The 15,269-nt window shown below is 47.7% G+C and overlaps 2 long non-coding RNA genes across 2 annotated transcripts; one reads left to right on the forward strand and one right to left on the reverse strand.

Moving 5' to 3' along the window:
- Positions 1 to 309: 309 nt before the first annotated feature.
- On the reverse strand, positions 310 to 2,768 carry LOC149753385 (uncharacterized). Its single transcript, XR_016395773.1, has 2 exons — positions 2,140 to 2,768; positions 310 to 817 (listed from the first exon to the last, which is right to left on the reverse strand). It is a non-coding gene; the product is annotated as an uncharacterized LOC149753385 (long non-coding RNA).
- LOC149753386 (uncharacterized) lies at positions 771 to 1,840 on the forward strand. Its single transcript, XR_016395772.1, has 2 exons — positions 771 to 1,276; positions 1,387 to 1,840. It is a non-coding gene; the product is annotated as an uncharacterized LOC149753386 (long non-coding RNA).
- Positions 2,769 to 15,269: the final 12,501 nt, after the last annotated feature.

Genomic DNA, 15,269 nt, shown 5'->3' on the forward strand with positions numbered 1-15,269 from the left:
TAGTTCATGGGTTTGCATGTGTCGGGACCCCCATAGGCTCCGCTGCATGAGTACTGATCCGTATTAAAAGCCAAACTTTCTTGCATCCCACCAAGCTACCATTCTGCGCCTTCTCCTGCAGCACCGGCAGGCACAACACATTGATATTAGCCAAGCAGGCAATGACACTGCAATATCCCATCGCTCCTCCCTGCAGGGTGAACTCAATGAGAGTGGTGGGTGGGGCTTGTTGGAGCAAAATAGATGCCAATAACATGCAAATGGCATCAAATAACAATGACAAATAGAGCTGAATAATGGGGCACAAGATAGGCTCAAAACTACTTCATAAAATCCTTCATTTCAACCATGAAAAAACTAAAAATAGAACTTACAAATATGCAAAAAATCAACAACTAGAAAAATACATTTTCTTCTTGTAGTCTTCTTCCTTTTGATACAAAAATCTGCTCAAGGGGTTTCTCCTACCAAGCTCTCACCACCTTCTTCTCTTTCAAAGAGGAACTCAAAAGACACACCCTCATACCATACAACCTATGGGATTTTTTTTTTTTTAATATAAAGTAGGACCTAAACAAAGGGACTATTAAGAAACGAGAAAATTACGTGGAATGCCATCAAGCAAAAAATTAAAAGTAACCCATTAAATTGGGTTTACATTTCCAACATCCCCCCTTAAACCCAATTTCCAAAAATCTTCATGCCCAACATGTTCTTCAATCTTCTAAACACATCATGCTTCAATGGCTTGGTGAAGATATCCGCAGGGGCGGCCCAATGTATTTGGAGGCCTAAGGCGAACTTACTAAAGGAGGCCCTTTTTAGAAAAATAAAAAAATTTAATAAGTGTAAAATACTTTTAAAAATTTATTTAAAAATATGCGGAATGTCAGATGCCCGTTAAACCTACAAATACTTTTAACAACCAACAAAATCCAAGTTAAGAAACCATACAAATATCACTTATACAGCAGGTTCTCCGTCTTCCGAATCAATAATAATGCAACCATGCGTATGTGTTTGTGTGCTATATTTATACTCAAAGGGAAACATTTTGTAGTTTTTTCGCTGAATAATACTAGCTTGATTTGGATCACTTGTTATTGAAGATGTAAAGCTAGACACTATTAGTCTGATGAGAGTCTCTTCTCATTGTTAATGGATGCAGCATCTATATGTCTATGTTGTGCTCGTGTTTGAAGCAATGGCCACCTTTGTGGGTCAGATCTTTGTGCTCTCCCTCATTGCAATTTTTGGGGCAGCAACTACTGCAATGGTACATTTCAGTATTTTTAGTCTCTCTTTTGACATCTTGTAGTATCCGTGCAGCTGATTTTAGAAACATGATTCACATTTTAAGTCTTTCCTATGTTCATGTTTTGTTAGGTAACTACAGCGAGGAAGGCAGTCACACTACTGCTATCTTATCTGATAATTCACAAAGTCATTGACGGGGCAGCACAGCACCGGACTTTTACTGATCTCCATGGGGATCATCTTGAAACTTCTTCCAGAATACAAAGACCCTATAATCCTATTCCTCGTAAATTCAAACAGCAGCGGCAAGGATCTCGAGAACAAGAAGAAGAAAAGAGGCCCTTGGTTTGAAGTTGTATAGATATTTGCTTTGTGATCTTGTTCTCCGGTTCATTTTAGGAGTGTAATTTCCAGGGGTGGTTGTTTTATTGTTTATTGTTTTATTTTTTTTCCCTACTTTCTTCTATATGGAGAAATTCCGAAAGTTGCATGATTTTCATGGATAACAACGGGATGATCGGCCGTAAAAATGTTCTTTTTTCATTGAGAGGCCTGGTTGCCAAATTCAATCTCTTGAGTCTAATTTTGCTCCTCTAGAAAGATCAGTTATTTCATGCATTACCCACCCTGTTAATGTTACGAGGGGAAACAACAAAAAAGCTGGATATGTGTAAAAAACAATTAAATAAACCCCAAGATCTCTATAATTTCCCTTCCCGCTACAAAACAAAACAGAGGGAGAGAACCATTGAGGTATTGAACCAATATACTGAATCAGAATAAATTAACAAAAATAAATAACCCATCAGGCGGAAGAGAACAGAACACCCATAGCTAAAAAAAGAAAACAGAACACTCGAAAGAGTAAAGGCGGAAGCTCACCTCCGGCGTGGATGGAGCCCGGAGGGTTGGGCCGACTGCCAAGAAGGAGAAGAGACGCCGTCCGGCGACGCCGCCTCCCTGATTCGGTGATTCCCTCGTCACTCTCTTCGGCGAATGACTGCCGAGGACGGCGAACGGGCGATGGACCGTGGACGGAACTCGGAAGAACTAGGGAGTAAGGAGGAACTAGGAATTAGCAGATTAGGGAAGGAAGAACCGAAGAAGAGTAAGGAGGAACCAGGGATTAGCAGGAAGAACCGAAGAAGAGTAAGGAAGAACTAGGGATTAGCTGATTAGGGAAAAAAGAACGAAGAAGAATTTAGAATCGAAAGTTTTAAACTCTTCGCCGAAGAAGAGTCTTCGGCCGAGCCGAGCTGCCGAGGACGGCGGATGGAGTCTTGGAGAAGACAGGCTATCAGCTATGGATCGTAGGGGCGTAGGGCTCCATAGCCCCGTTGTCCGTTGCCCGTTGGCCACCAGGCCAAGCCTAGATGCTGGATGCCTGGCAGGCGGCAGCTAATCTATGAATCCTATGATGGGCAGCTGCAGGCTGGAGCAGCTCGTAGGCCTCCGACCGGCTCCGACGATGGCGATCCCAGACAGGAGCATGCAGAGTGGAGGCCTTCCTTTGGGCCGGGGCCTTAGGCGACCGGCGGTCGCCTAAGGCTTGGGCCGGCCCTGGATATCCGCTACTAGGTCTTGAGACTTGCAATGCACAAATTGCACTATTTTTTCTTTCATATGCTTCCAGATGAAATGATACCGAGTGTTAATATGTTTGATTCTCTCATGAAATACCGGGTTCTTGGCCAAAGCAATTGCGATTGATTATCAACAAAAATCTCCGTGGCACTTTCTTGAGAAAAATCCAAATAGTTTAACAAATTTCTTAACCAAATACTCCGCCTCACAAGTTGACAAAGTTACAATTGGTTGCTTCTTGGAGGACCAAGTGAATGCGCAGTGAATGCACCATTTTCTATAAAGAAGAGATAATCGAAGGTGCTCTTTCTTTCATCCAAACTCTACCCCAATCACTATCGGAATAGCCCACAAGTCTAAATCATGTAAATAAGAGTAGAATAAGCTATCATTGAGTGTACCTTTGTTGTAGCATAGGATCCTCTTGGTGGCATTGAGATGTGAATGATCCGGTATTTTCATATATCTACTAATCAACCTAATACTATAAAGAATATCTGATCTTGTGCAAGTAAGATATCGAAGGCTTCCAACCAAGCTTTTGAAGTAAGTATAATCAACATTACCACTTCCAATGCTCTTTCTTAACTCCAAGCCACATTCAAGGAAAGTATTAACCGGATTACAAGACTCCATTCTAAACCTCTTGAGAATCTCCTTTACATAGCCACTTTGAGAGATGAAAATTTCATCTTCCGTTTGCACCACTTCAATACCAAGAAAATAAGCTATCAAGCCAATATCTGTCATTTCAAATTCTTGAATCATGCTCTTCTTGAATGTATTGAACAAAGTTGGATTGTTGCCGATGAAGATCAAGTCATTAACATAAAGACACACAATCAACCCATCTCCATTAATAGTCACCTTCTTATACAAAGGATACTTTTCAAAGCCATCGTTATAAAAATAATTATCAACTCTTGCATTCCATGCTCTTGGTGCTTGATTCTACCCATAAAGAGCCTTCTTTAACTTGTACACTTTATCTTCATGGCTTACTTTAACATACCTCAAAGGTTGTTCTACATAAATCTCTCTCCAAGAAAGCCATTCAAGAAAGCCGATTTCACATCAAGTTGATAGATTTTTCATTTGTGTTGAGCGGCCAAAGAGAGAACCAATCTAATAGCTTGTAAGCGAGCAACGGGAGCAAATACTTCACCAAAATCAATTCCCGGTTGTTGTTTATAACATTTTGCTACCAACTTTACTTTATATCTTTGAACTTCTCTTTTTGCATCTTTTTTTGTCTTGTACACTCACTTCACACCAATTGATTTTTTTCTTGTGGTTAGCTTTTCAAAGCCCAAGTATCATTCTTTTCAATTGCCTTGATCTCTTCATCCATTGCTTTCTTCTACTTGTCTTCTTGAATAGCCTCTTCAAAGCATATAGGATCACAATCCATGAAGAAACAATACAAATTTAGATTACCATCTTGATTCTCTGTAGCTTCATAAACTTCTCTCAAGCTTCTCGTTTTGAGTGACATTTCATTAGAACTTTCTTCTGATAAAGAGGATGATAAGAAGAAGAGGATCCTTGAAGAGGTGATTGTGGCTCATTCTCAACTTGTCTTGGCACTTTCTCTTATTCAACTTGTAGCTTAACTAGAGTAGCGTCATTTTAGTTCCAATCCCACATGCTTTCTTCTTCAAACACAACATCTCTACTCATAAACACATTCTTTGTAATTGGATTGTACAACTTGTAGCCCATTGCTTCTCCACCATAACCAAGAAAGATACACTTTTTACTCTTATCATCAAGCTTTATCCTTCTAGTCTCCAGAATCTTAGCTATGCAATGCATCCAAAAACTCTAAAATGAGAGACATTTGGCTTGAAAAAGCTCCAAGCTTCTTCCGGTGTCTTCAAGTGAACATTCTTTATAGGACATCTATTCAATAGGTAAATGGCACATATGACCGCTTCGGCCCAAAATGCATAAGTTCACAAGTATAGACCCAAAATGCATAAGTTTCATTATAGAAGACCTAAAAAATTTGTAGTGGTAGATTATAGATAAGATTTTCAGGTGAATCTTATCTAAATTATAGGAGTATAAACACATTAAACAAATGTTGATGCATATGTACTGAATTAGACTCTAGCCCCTAATTTAATAGCTTTGTAGGATGATTTTTGTTTTCTTCTTCCGTTATTGAGAATTATAGGAGTGACACGAGGAGCAGAGATGAGAGAGTACCATAAGCACACTTTGGGTAGTGAATCAAAACCCTTTAAAATCCGCAAGGAGAGGGAGGAGGCAGAATAAGAACTTCTTGGGGGATAATTGGTTTGAATTCAAAAATAGGCTATCTCATTCATTAAATGGCTTAGTTATATAGTATAGATGCATGCTCTCATGAGACATCAATGACAAACAACTCTCAGGATATTCATCATAACAAATCTCAATTATCCCAAGTTTGTAAGAGTGACTTAACTATAGGCCCATCTACCAATTGGACATTCAAATATTTAAATTAATGGGATAGACTTCATGGATGGGCTCATAACTTGGACTTTTCTTGTATGCGTCTTCCTGGGCCTAATCTGGTGTCAAAGACCTAAGAGATGGTAACAATCAGTAGACCTAAAAGCTACATTGGTTTGAGTGAGGTTTTTTTTATGAGTTGCTTACTTAGCAGTGGGAATAATTTAGTGAAAAGAAAAATGAACTTGAGAAATTTGAAATCATAATTATAATTTGTTGTAAATCATGTCCACATTTTTATATCATAGAAGAATTGAAATATGGAAAATATATAAAATTTCTACAAACTTCTCTTCTTCTTTTTTTGTACATTACAAATTTCTCTTTACTACTATAATCCTTGGAAAGAAATTCATTGCTATGCCAAAAAATTCCGATTTAAGATCTCTAAAACTAGGAAGAGGATTACTACACCTCAAAAATAAGAATAGGTCCATGTGCTTTCCCCCTACTAATTGTTGGGTACCTTTGATTCACATAGGATGAGGTGTGGTTGTTGTCCTTTCGACTAATCCAACTAAAGATATTTTATTATTTGAGTTAACTAATAATTGTGCTTTTATATTTGCTTGATCCATGTCTCTTAAAGGAGTGAACCAGCGCTTGTCTCGGTAGTCACACCTTTCTTTATTTTTAGTAATAAAAAATTCTGGATCCAATTTTTGGACTGCGCATCTTATAAAATTAAGATTATGATAATTATAATAGTGAGTTAGTCTTTCTTTTTTCTCTTCCTTCAGAAAAACTTTATCTTTTGAAGGACATCGGATGGGAGAGAAGGACATATTCAAGAAGGGAAGATCCGAGGACACAGGACTGTAGTTTTAGGCTCCAGTTTTATGCATGAGTTCCTCCTATATGGCATTAGGGGATTGGTGTCTTCTAACAAAACTGTTGTGATGCAAAACAGCATTAATCTAAGCAACTGTTTGTGCACATGAAAATGAGCACCTGAAGCTTTTTTTTTTTTTTCAGAAAGTATGCATCATAACGGCAAATTTTATATCTGATTATTGCTTTCCACAAGCCAACACTTCCTGCTAATTAGTCTAGAAGGGGGCTATTTATGGTCGTTGCCTCGAGTGGGTTCATTCTTTCTTGCCTTAGAGGATCTAATGATCGTCATGTAAATTGTGCCTGTAGTTCTCTACATTACCGGCATGTCACATGACCTAAACTACTAAATTATCCATGTCTGGTGATAGTTTAAGAAAGAGACCGAAATGAATATGTTAAAAGTCCCCACATCATGAGGATTGGCAGGGTTAGTAATTAAAATCTCTTTTTTTGATACAAGAGATCTGGGTTAGATTTTGTTGGGGGGAGAACCCAAGTCATGCCAGTTCAAAGGCGCCCGACCAAAGAGGCGCTCGACCAGGAGGCGCCCGACCAGAGAGGCGCTCGGCCAGGGGGCACCGACCAGAATGGCGCTCGACCAGAGAGCGCCGACCAGAGAGGCGCCCGGCCTCACAACGCTCAAGCTGGAGGCACCCCGCTGAGCAACTGGCTCAGCTCGACACCCGTGCCGAGCCCATGCCTTCAACCAAATATCCAACTCTCGCCTAATCCTCTAGGGGATCTGACAACCAGATAACCAACTCCACCGTACTCTGTTACTCTCCTCAAGCCATTAGGGCACGTGACCTCCGCAGGCTTTCGGCACGCCCTATCATTAATACGTGTGACCCCTGCAGGCCTCCGATGCACACAACCATTAAATGAATACGGCTCAAGATGATCTCCGGATCACTGGACCATCAAAGCGTATGGCTCTCCTTGATCACTGGTTCATTCAGCAATCAATGCACTTGCTATCTATGAACCCCAGGCCCACCACGGCCGGCGGTTCAACAACTCCAACAGGTCCGATCAACCACGACAGTTCGCTGACTCCGGTCTGATCCGGCCTTATTCTCCGCAACACCATCAATGAACCTGATCGTGCCCAATTATCACAAAAAGACAAGCAACACCTGTCACCTCTCAGGTAACATAATACCCTTCTATAAAAGGAAACCTGGGGGAGGGAACAAAGGGTCTCTTCTTTTATTCTACTACTACACCAGCCCCCCTCTGACTTAAGCATCGGAGGGCCGGCACCGGAGATCCCGGCCACTGGCTTTCTTGCAGGATCTTCCAGGAGGACGCCACCAGCCGGCGCACCACCACCCATTGTTCCAGCAGCGGAGCTCCTCCTCTCTCGGCTCACGGTCGCCCCCGGGTCCACTTTCCAGCAACAGTTGGCGCTAGAGGAAGGGCCCGAGTTGCGGCCATGAAACTGAGAAGTAAAGGGGCTTCCAATGCCTCTCGACGTCCTCCGCCCAGTCCTGGACGCTCTGTCCAGAACTCGCCACCTCCGGCCGAGTCAACTCAAGTTCGGCCGGAGCAGTTCGATGCCCTGGTGCAACAAGTGCAGGCCTTGGCCACCGCTGTCCAAAGCTTGCAACCCAGGGGCATCCCGACGGCACCGCTCCCTCCGGCCTCAGTTCAGCCGGTGCCTCCTGCAAGCGGACTCTCCCTTCGAGGTCAGGACTCTCAAGCCCAGGCCTCCTTCTGGAGAGAACATCCAGTCAGAGGTCCTGGTGGCTGGCCACAACCATCAGAGGCTGAGTCGGTCCCAAGGCAACCTACTCCGGAGCAGGCCGCCGTGGTGATCCCCCAGAATGATAAACTCGACAAGAAGGTCGAGAAGCTGGAGCGCCAGATTCAGGCGCTCCGGGGAAGGAAGTCGGGACGTGATGGTGACTTTGAGTTCACCACGAAGTCACCCTTTTTCCAACAGATTGAGGATGAGCCGGTCCCGCCACGATTCAAGATGCCCCAGGTGGAGCCTTACAACGGCAGGACCGACCCTCTTGACCACCTGGAAAGTTATCGGACCTTAATGGCCTTACAGGGAGCCTCGGAGGCCATGCTATGCAAAGCTTTTCTAGCAACGCTCCGAGGACCAGCCCGGCTCTAGTTTACCGGGTTGAAGCCGAGTACTGTCTCCTCCTTCGAGCAGCTCGGCAAACAGTTCGCCAGCAATTTTGCCGCCAGCCAGCCCCAGCGGCGGACATCGGACTCCCTCCTTGATATAAAACAAAAGGAGTGAGAGTCCCTTAGGGAGTATTTGGACCGGTTTACCGCCGCGACATGGGAAGTCCGGGAGTTTGACCAGTCAATTGCCATGTCGGCACTAAAGGCTGGAGCCCGGTCTTACAGGTTCCTCTTCTCCATCGAGAAGAATTTCCCTGCGGATCTCACTGAAATGCTTGTTCAGGCGCGGAAGTACGCGAAGGCCGAGGAAGCTGTGGCCGTTAGGCGGAGCGGGACCGAGCAGACTTCCAAAAAACAGAAAAGACGCCGCGAGGAGCGTAGCCAGCCCAGAAGCCCGTCCCGCGCCAAGCCAAGAATCTTCCCCGTCTGAAGAGTCCACCCCGATCACGGGGACCGCCTCAGCAGAGGTTACCATTCCGCCCGAGGTTTCCACCACGGGCTCAAGCACCAGAAGGGAGGTATGAAAACTACACTCCCCTTACTGCTCCTCGGGCCGATCCTCATGGAGATTGAGGGTCGGGATTATTTTCGGCCCCCGCCTCCTAGACGAGATCTCGGAGCCCGGCGTGATCCCCGGAAGTACTGCCGTTTCCATCGGGATCATGGCCATGATACGGAGGACTGTTTTCAGCTCTGGAACGAGATCGAAGTGCTCATCCACCGAGGGGTTCTCGATCGATTTGTGCGAGGCCGGCGTGAAGAAAAGAGACCGGCGGAGAGAGCTGCACAGCTTGAAGATTCAAACGCCAACAGGCCCATCGCCGGCACCATCAACACCATCCGAGGCGGAGCCTCGGTCGGAGAAGCTTCAGGGGAGATAACCTTTTCGAAGCGCCTACGCGCCTTGGAAGCCATCTCATTCTCAGATGATGACTTGGAGGGAGTCAAAATTCCCCATGATGATGCTATGGTCATCTCTATGGTTGTGAATAGATTCGATGTAAAACGCATCTTAATCGATAATGAAAGCTCGGCGAACGTTCTGTATTTTGATGCCTATTATAAAATGGGGATGACAGGAGAACAACTACAGAGGATGAATGCTCCGTTGGTCGGATTTACTGGGGATTCGGTTCCAGTAGAGGGCGAGGTCGATCTCCTGATCATGGTCGGGCTCGCCCCCCGGGAAAGTACCGTGAGAATGACCTTCTTCGTGATACGCCTGCCCTCAGCTTATAATGCCATCCTTGGAAGACCAGGTCTCAACGCCCTTCGAGCAGTGGTCTCAACTCGCCACTTGCTCATGCGATTCCCCACCAGCCAAGGAGTCGGCGAAGTTCGTGGAGACCAGGCGGTAGCAAGACGATGCTACATGGCGACCCATGAAGCGAAGCGACCGGCCGAGGTGCCGGCCCTAGCAACCAACCAGCCTTCAGCTAAAACCCTGGAGGCACGGGTCGGCCCTCAGAAGAATCGGGTAGAGCCCGGTGAGCTACTAATCCAAGTTCCTTTGCATGAAAACTTTCCCGAGCTAACCGTGCAGGTCGGCTCTGGCCTCAATGATTGCGAAAGGGATCGCCTCGTCAACTTCTTGCGGAACAACATGGATGTCTTCGCATGGTCGCCCGCGGATATGCCGGGGATAGATCCAGAGATCGTGGTCCACCGGCTCCAAGTAAAGCCAACCTACAAGCCCGTGCGACAAAAGAAGCGAGGCACCGCCCCTGAACGACAACAAGCAGCAGCCGAGGAGGTTGACAAACTTCTTGAGGCTGGCTTAATTCGGGAGATATCCTACCCGGAGTGGCTCGCCAACGTGGTCCTCGTCAAAAAAGCTAGCGGAAAATGGCGCATGTGCGTGGACTACACCGACCTGAATAAAGCCTGCCCAAAGGACAGTTTCCCACTCCCCAGCATCGACCAGCTCGTGGACTCCACCTCGGGGCACGAGCTGTTGGCATTCATGGACGCCTTCTCCGGATATAACCAGATCCGCATGGCGCCAGAAGATGAAGAAAAGACGGCCTTCATCACCGACGGAGGTACCTACTGCTACAAAGTAATGCCATTCGGCTTAAAGAATGCCGGAGCAACTTATCAGAGGCTGGTCAGCCGGATCTTCAAAGACCAAATAGGCCGAAACATGGAGGTCTATGTTGATGACATGCTGGTGAAAAGCAAGGTGGTGCAAGACCATGTGACCGACCTTGATGAAACGTTCTCCACACTCCGAAGGTACCAAATGAAGCTCAACCCAGCCAAATGTGCGTTCGGAGTCACCTCGGGCAAATTCCTTGGCTTCATCATTACACAGCAGAGAATCGAGGCCAATCCTGAAAAGATACGAGCGCTCCAGGAGATGACACCCCCGAGGACAGTCAAGGAGGTACAACGGCTTACGGGCCGAGTTGCAGCTCTCGGGAGATTCATCTCCCGCTCGGCCGAACGCTGCCTTCCATTTTTTGCGACTCCTAAGAAGCCAAAAAACTTCTTATGGTCGGCCGAGTGCCAGCAATCTTTTGAAGAGCTCAAGCACCTTCTTGCTTCCCCTCCCCTGCTCACAAAGCCTCAACAGGGTGAACTCCTACCTTTATTTAGCCGTTTCCCCTGTAGCAGTGAGCTCGGTCTTGGTCCGGGAGGAGAGCAAGCTCCAAAAACCAGTATATTATACCAGCCGGGTCTTGAGGGATGCTGAGACCCGATACTCCAAGCTGGAGAAGACTGTTTATGCCTTGGTCATCTCAGCTCGGAGGCTCCGACCTTATTTCCAAGCCCACACGATGGCCGTGCTGACCGACCAGCCAGTAAAGCAGATCCTGCAAAGATCAGACCGCGCGGGCCGGATTACTAAGTGGGTCGTTGAGCTCGGAGAATTTGACCTCGAGTATCGACCCAGACCGGCGATCAAAGCGCAGGCACTCGCCGACTTTATTGTCGAATGCACCATACCGGACGAGGCCGAGCCCAAACCTGAGCCTGCACCAACAGAGCAGACTCCGAGTTTGGCATGGACTTTGCATGTCGATGGCTCTTCAAACCCGAGGGGTAGCGGAGCGGGTCTCATCCTCACCAGCCCGGATGGGGTGGTTGCCGAACAAGCCTTACGCCTCGGGTCTTCTGCTTCCAACAACATAGTGGAATACGAAGCACTCGTCGCCGGGCTCAAGCTAGTCAGAGAGCTAGGAGTGAAGGACCTGAGGGCCTTCAGCGATTCTCAGCTCGTCGTCAACCAAATCCTGGGTGACTTCGCAGCTAGAGACCCCACAATACAGGAGTATCTTCGGAAGGTACGAGACCTCACCTCGACCTTGAATTCTTTCCACATCCAACATATCGCCAGGTCAGAGAACCTTAGAGCCGACCAGCTATCAAAGCTGGCGTCCTCTCGCATAAGCGAGCTTCCCAAAACAGCGGCACTGGAGTATCTCCAAAAGCCCAGTATAGAGGAGCCCGAGCAGGCCCTTTGCATTGAGTTCGAGCCAAGCTGGATGGACGAGCTCATCAACTATCTGCAAGACGAAGTCCTCCCCAGCGAGGAACGTGCGGCCCACCGAGTAAAGCGTTCCGCCACCTGGTACATATTGCACGAGGAAAAGCTTTATCGGAGATCTTTCACCTCTCCCCTCCTCAGATGTCTCCGCCCGACAGAGGCTGACTATGCAATGCGTGAAGTCCATGAAGGAATTTGTGGAAATCATCTGGGAGGACGAGCATTGGCCCATAAGATTTTGCGCCAAGGGTACTACTGGCCAACACTCCAGAAGGATGTTGTGGACTTCGTCCGAAAATGTGACCGGTGCCAGAGAAACGCTAATGTCCAACGCCGACCCTCGGCTCCGTTAACTTCTATTAGTTCCCCTTGGCCCTTTGCCCAGTGGAGAATTGACATTCTGGGACCATTTCCTCTGGCTACCGGGCAAAAAAAATTCCTGGTCGTCTCCATCGACTATTTCACTAAGTGGGTGGAAGCCGAGCCACTTGCCCGGATCACCGAGCAGAAGATGCGGAATTTTGTATGAAAGTCAATAATCTGCATATTTGGGCTCCCCCGCATCCTCACATCAGACAACGGCCGCCAGTTCGACAACCTCCCCTTTAGAGAATTCTGCTTCGAGCTCGGCATCGACCACCGCTTCACCTCGGTCGCGCACCCTCAGACGAACGGAGAAACTGAGGTAACAAATCATACTATTTTGCAGGGGCTCAAAGCCAGGCTCGACAAATCCAAAGGGCAGTGGGTCGAAGACCTATATAATGTCCTGTGGGCTTATCGGACCACATTCCGTCTCCCCACCGGCGAGACTCCCTTCAATTTAACATATGGAACGGAAGCTGTCATCCCATTGGAAATCGGGCTCCCTTCTCCGAGGGTAGAACACTATGATGCCAGCTTTAACTCCTCACAGCTCAGAAACAACCTGGACCTAATCGAGGAGACAAGGGAGGGCCCGAGTTCGCATGGTAAGGTACCAGCAAAAGACAGCGTAGTACTACAACGCCAGAGTCAAAGTTAAATCCTTCAAAGCAGGGGACCTCGTCCTTAGAAGAGCCGAGGCCTCCTGACCGACCGAGCAAGAAAAATTGGCTCCAAATTGGGAGGGACCTTACTGAGTCACACGCGTCCGGCGATCCGGAACTTACAAGCTGGAATCTCTCGATGGGACTCCCATTCCACGCAACTGGAGTTCTGAGAATCTCCGCGTGTACTACCGGTAGAACCCCGAGGGGTTCTCCAATTTTTAATCATAAATCTCATTTTACAACAGCTTATGTGCACTTGTTCAAATTCGCCGATTCTCCTAATAATTGTCTCATGGTACCAGACCTGGCCCAGCTCGCCAATCGGCATAAAGCGGAGCCAGATGCCTTGACGAAACCTCGATCTCCATCAAACATCGAGCTCGGCTCGATCTCCATTAAATACCTCGACTACGGTCGGGATGCCCCGATACTTCGGGATGATGGAGCACCTACGTGGTCTCCTTGAAGATGTTCGCGTGGGTTCGTGAGTTCGTGAGTTCGAGATGCGATCTCCATCAAACATCGAGCTCGGCTCGATCTCCATCAGGCATCGAGCTCGGATTTAGACCACGTACTTCTATCCACCATTGTGATTGTAGATCTCCATCAGGCATCGAGCTCCGCTCGATCTCCATCAAACATTGAGCTCGGCTCGATCTCCATCAAACATCGAGCTCGGCTCGATCTCCATCAAATACCTCGACTACGGTCGAGATGTCTCGATACTTCGGGATGACGGAGCACCTACGTGGTCTCCCTGAAGATGTTCGCGTGAGCTCGTGAGTTCGTGAGTTCGAGATGCGATCTCCATCAAATATCGAGCTCGGCTCGATCTCCATCGAACATCGAGCTCGGCTCGATCTCCATCGAACATCGAGCTCGGCTCGATCTCCATCGAACATCGAGCTCGGCTCGATCTCCTGCTCGATCAGTGAAACATTCGTGATTGGCGACACTCTGATGGCAATTGGCTTCTATTATGCCGGCGTCCCTAAAAAACGGACTCCGAGCAGAAGAGCGTCCTCCAAATCGCCGAGCGAAGTTTGCAGCCTCGGCATAAGGCGCTCATGGTACCAGGTACTCATTCAATTAATGTCTTTATATTATTTTATTTACTTTATTCTTTGTTAATTAATTACCTGAATGAAACCCCGACCAGCGTCGGGGTACCTGGTCGGGCCAATCATTACTCAACCTCACCCGTCCCACATGCACTGTTCGATAGTGAGCTATAGCCTAGTTTACATCGGCAGCTCGATAGAGTCCTCATCCCGAACTTCGGGACATCCGACTCGGTTGTCGAAAGAAGCCCGACAATCCGCCTCGGCAACCTAAGGTCCGAGTTCAAAGTTTGAATAAAATTCGAGTTTAGCGATCTTCGGTCCTATGGCTCGGCCGAATTCTGAGCTAAGCTCGAGAAGGCTTGCCGAGCCCAAGCGTATCCTCTTAAACACAAGCATCGCGATATCACTGGTCAAAGGCCCGAGCAGCGGAAACTCGGACCTGAGCTCGGACTGGATAAATACGCCGAGCCTAAACGCAGGTCTAACTATAGAGCGGACGAAGTTGGGGCTGCAGAGCCCAAGTCCCTGGAACCTAAAGTGGACCCGAGTGAAGAAACTTAGGTCTACCAAAATCGAAAACACAAACCAATTGCAAGTTACGAAAAAATATTTATTTAAAGGAGCCTGAAGGCTGAGTACAAAGTTTGGGCTCGACCTTAACAGTATGGAGGCCATCCCAATTTACAAAAAAAAAAACGAAAAACTTTAAGGCTCAGCCCTACTGTCCTCGGCGACTTCAGGGACGGCTGGCTCCTCCGCGATCGAGGCCCCTACCTCAGTAGCCTCGGCGACCTTTGGAGTAGCCTCAGGAGCAGCCTCGGCGACCCCGGGAGCAGCCTCGTCCGCCTCGGCCGGGCCCTCCTGGTCAGCCCCGTCAGATGCCGGAGCTTCCGCCTCCGCCTCGGATTCCTCGACCCCCGCTCCTGGTTGAAGCAGGTTGAGGTCGAAGTCTGGAAGAAGTCGCCGTAGCTGGTTGCGGAAGTCCTTGAAGCCCTGGATGAGCCCGTTTACGCCTTCCTCTTCCAATAAGTCGCGAAACTCTTCTGATTCACGGAAGAGTTTAACGGCGTCTTGCGCCTTCTCCCGAGCCTCGTGGTAGGCGGCCTTCCGCTCCAAATTTTTTATTTCCCGTTCGCGATCAACGAGCAAAGATTGCGCGTCGAGCAGACGGGCCTCGAGCTCTTGAGCCTTGAGGTGAGTTTCCCCCACCTCCTGCTCGCGGATAGCGAGCGATGACTCGGCCTCCGCCAGACGAGCCTCCGCGGCGCGCACTTCAGATCTGGCAAGTGCGTGCGCGCCCTTCTCCTCTTCGAGCTCGGCAGTCAGAGCCCGAATCTCGCCCTCGGCCGCCCCTATTCTCGC

This window comes from Phoenix dactylifera, chromosome 6, assembly GCF_051530095.1.
Source record: "Phoenix dactylifera cultivar Ajwa chromosome 6, Ajwa_hap1_PhDact_Kaust_v1.1, whole genome shotgun sequence".
NCBI lineage: Eukaryota > Viridiplantae > Streptophyta > Magnoliopsida > Arecales > Arecaceae > Phoenix > Phoenix dactylifera.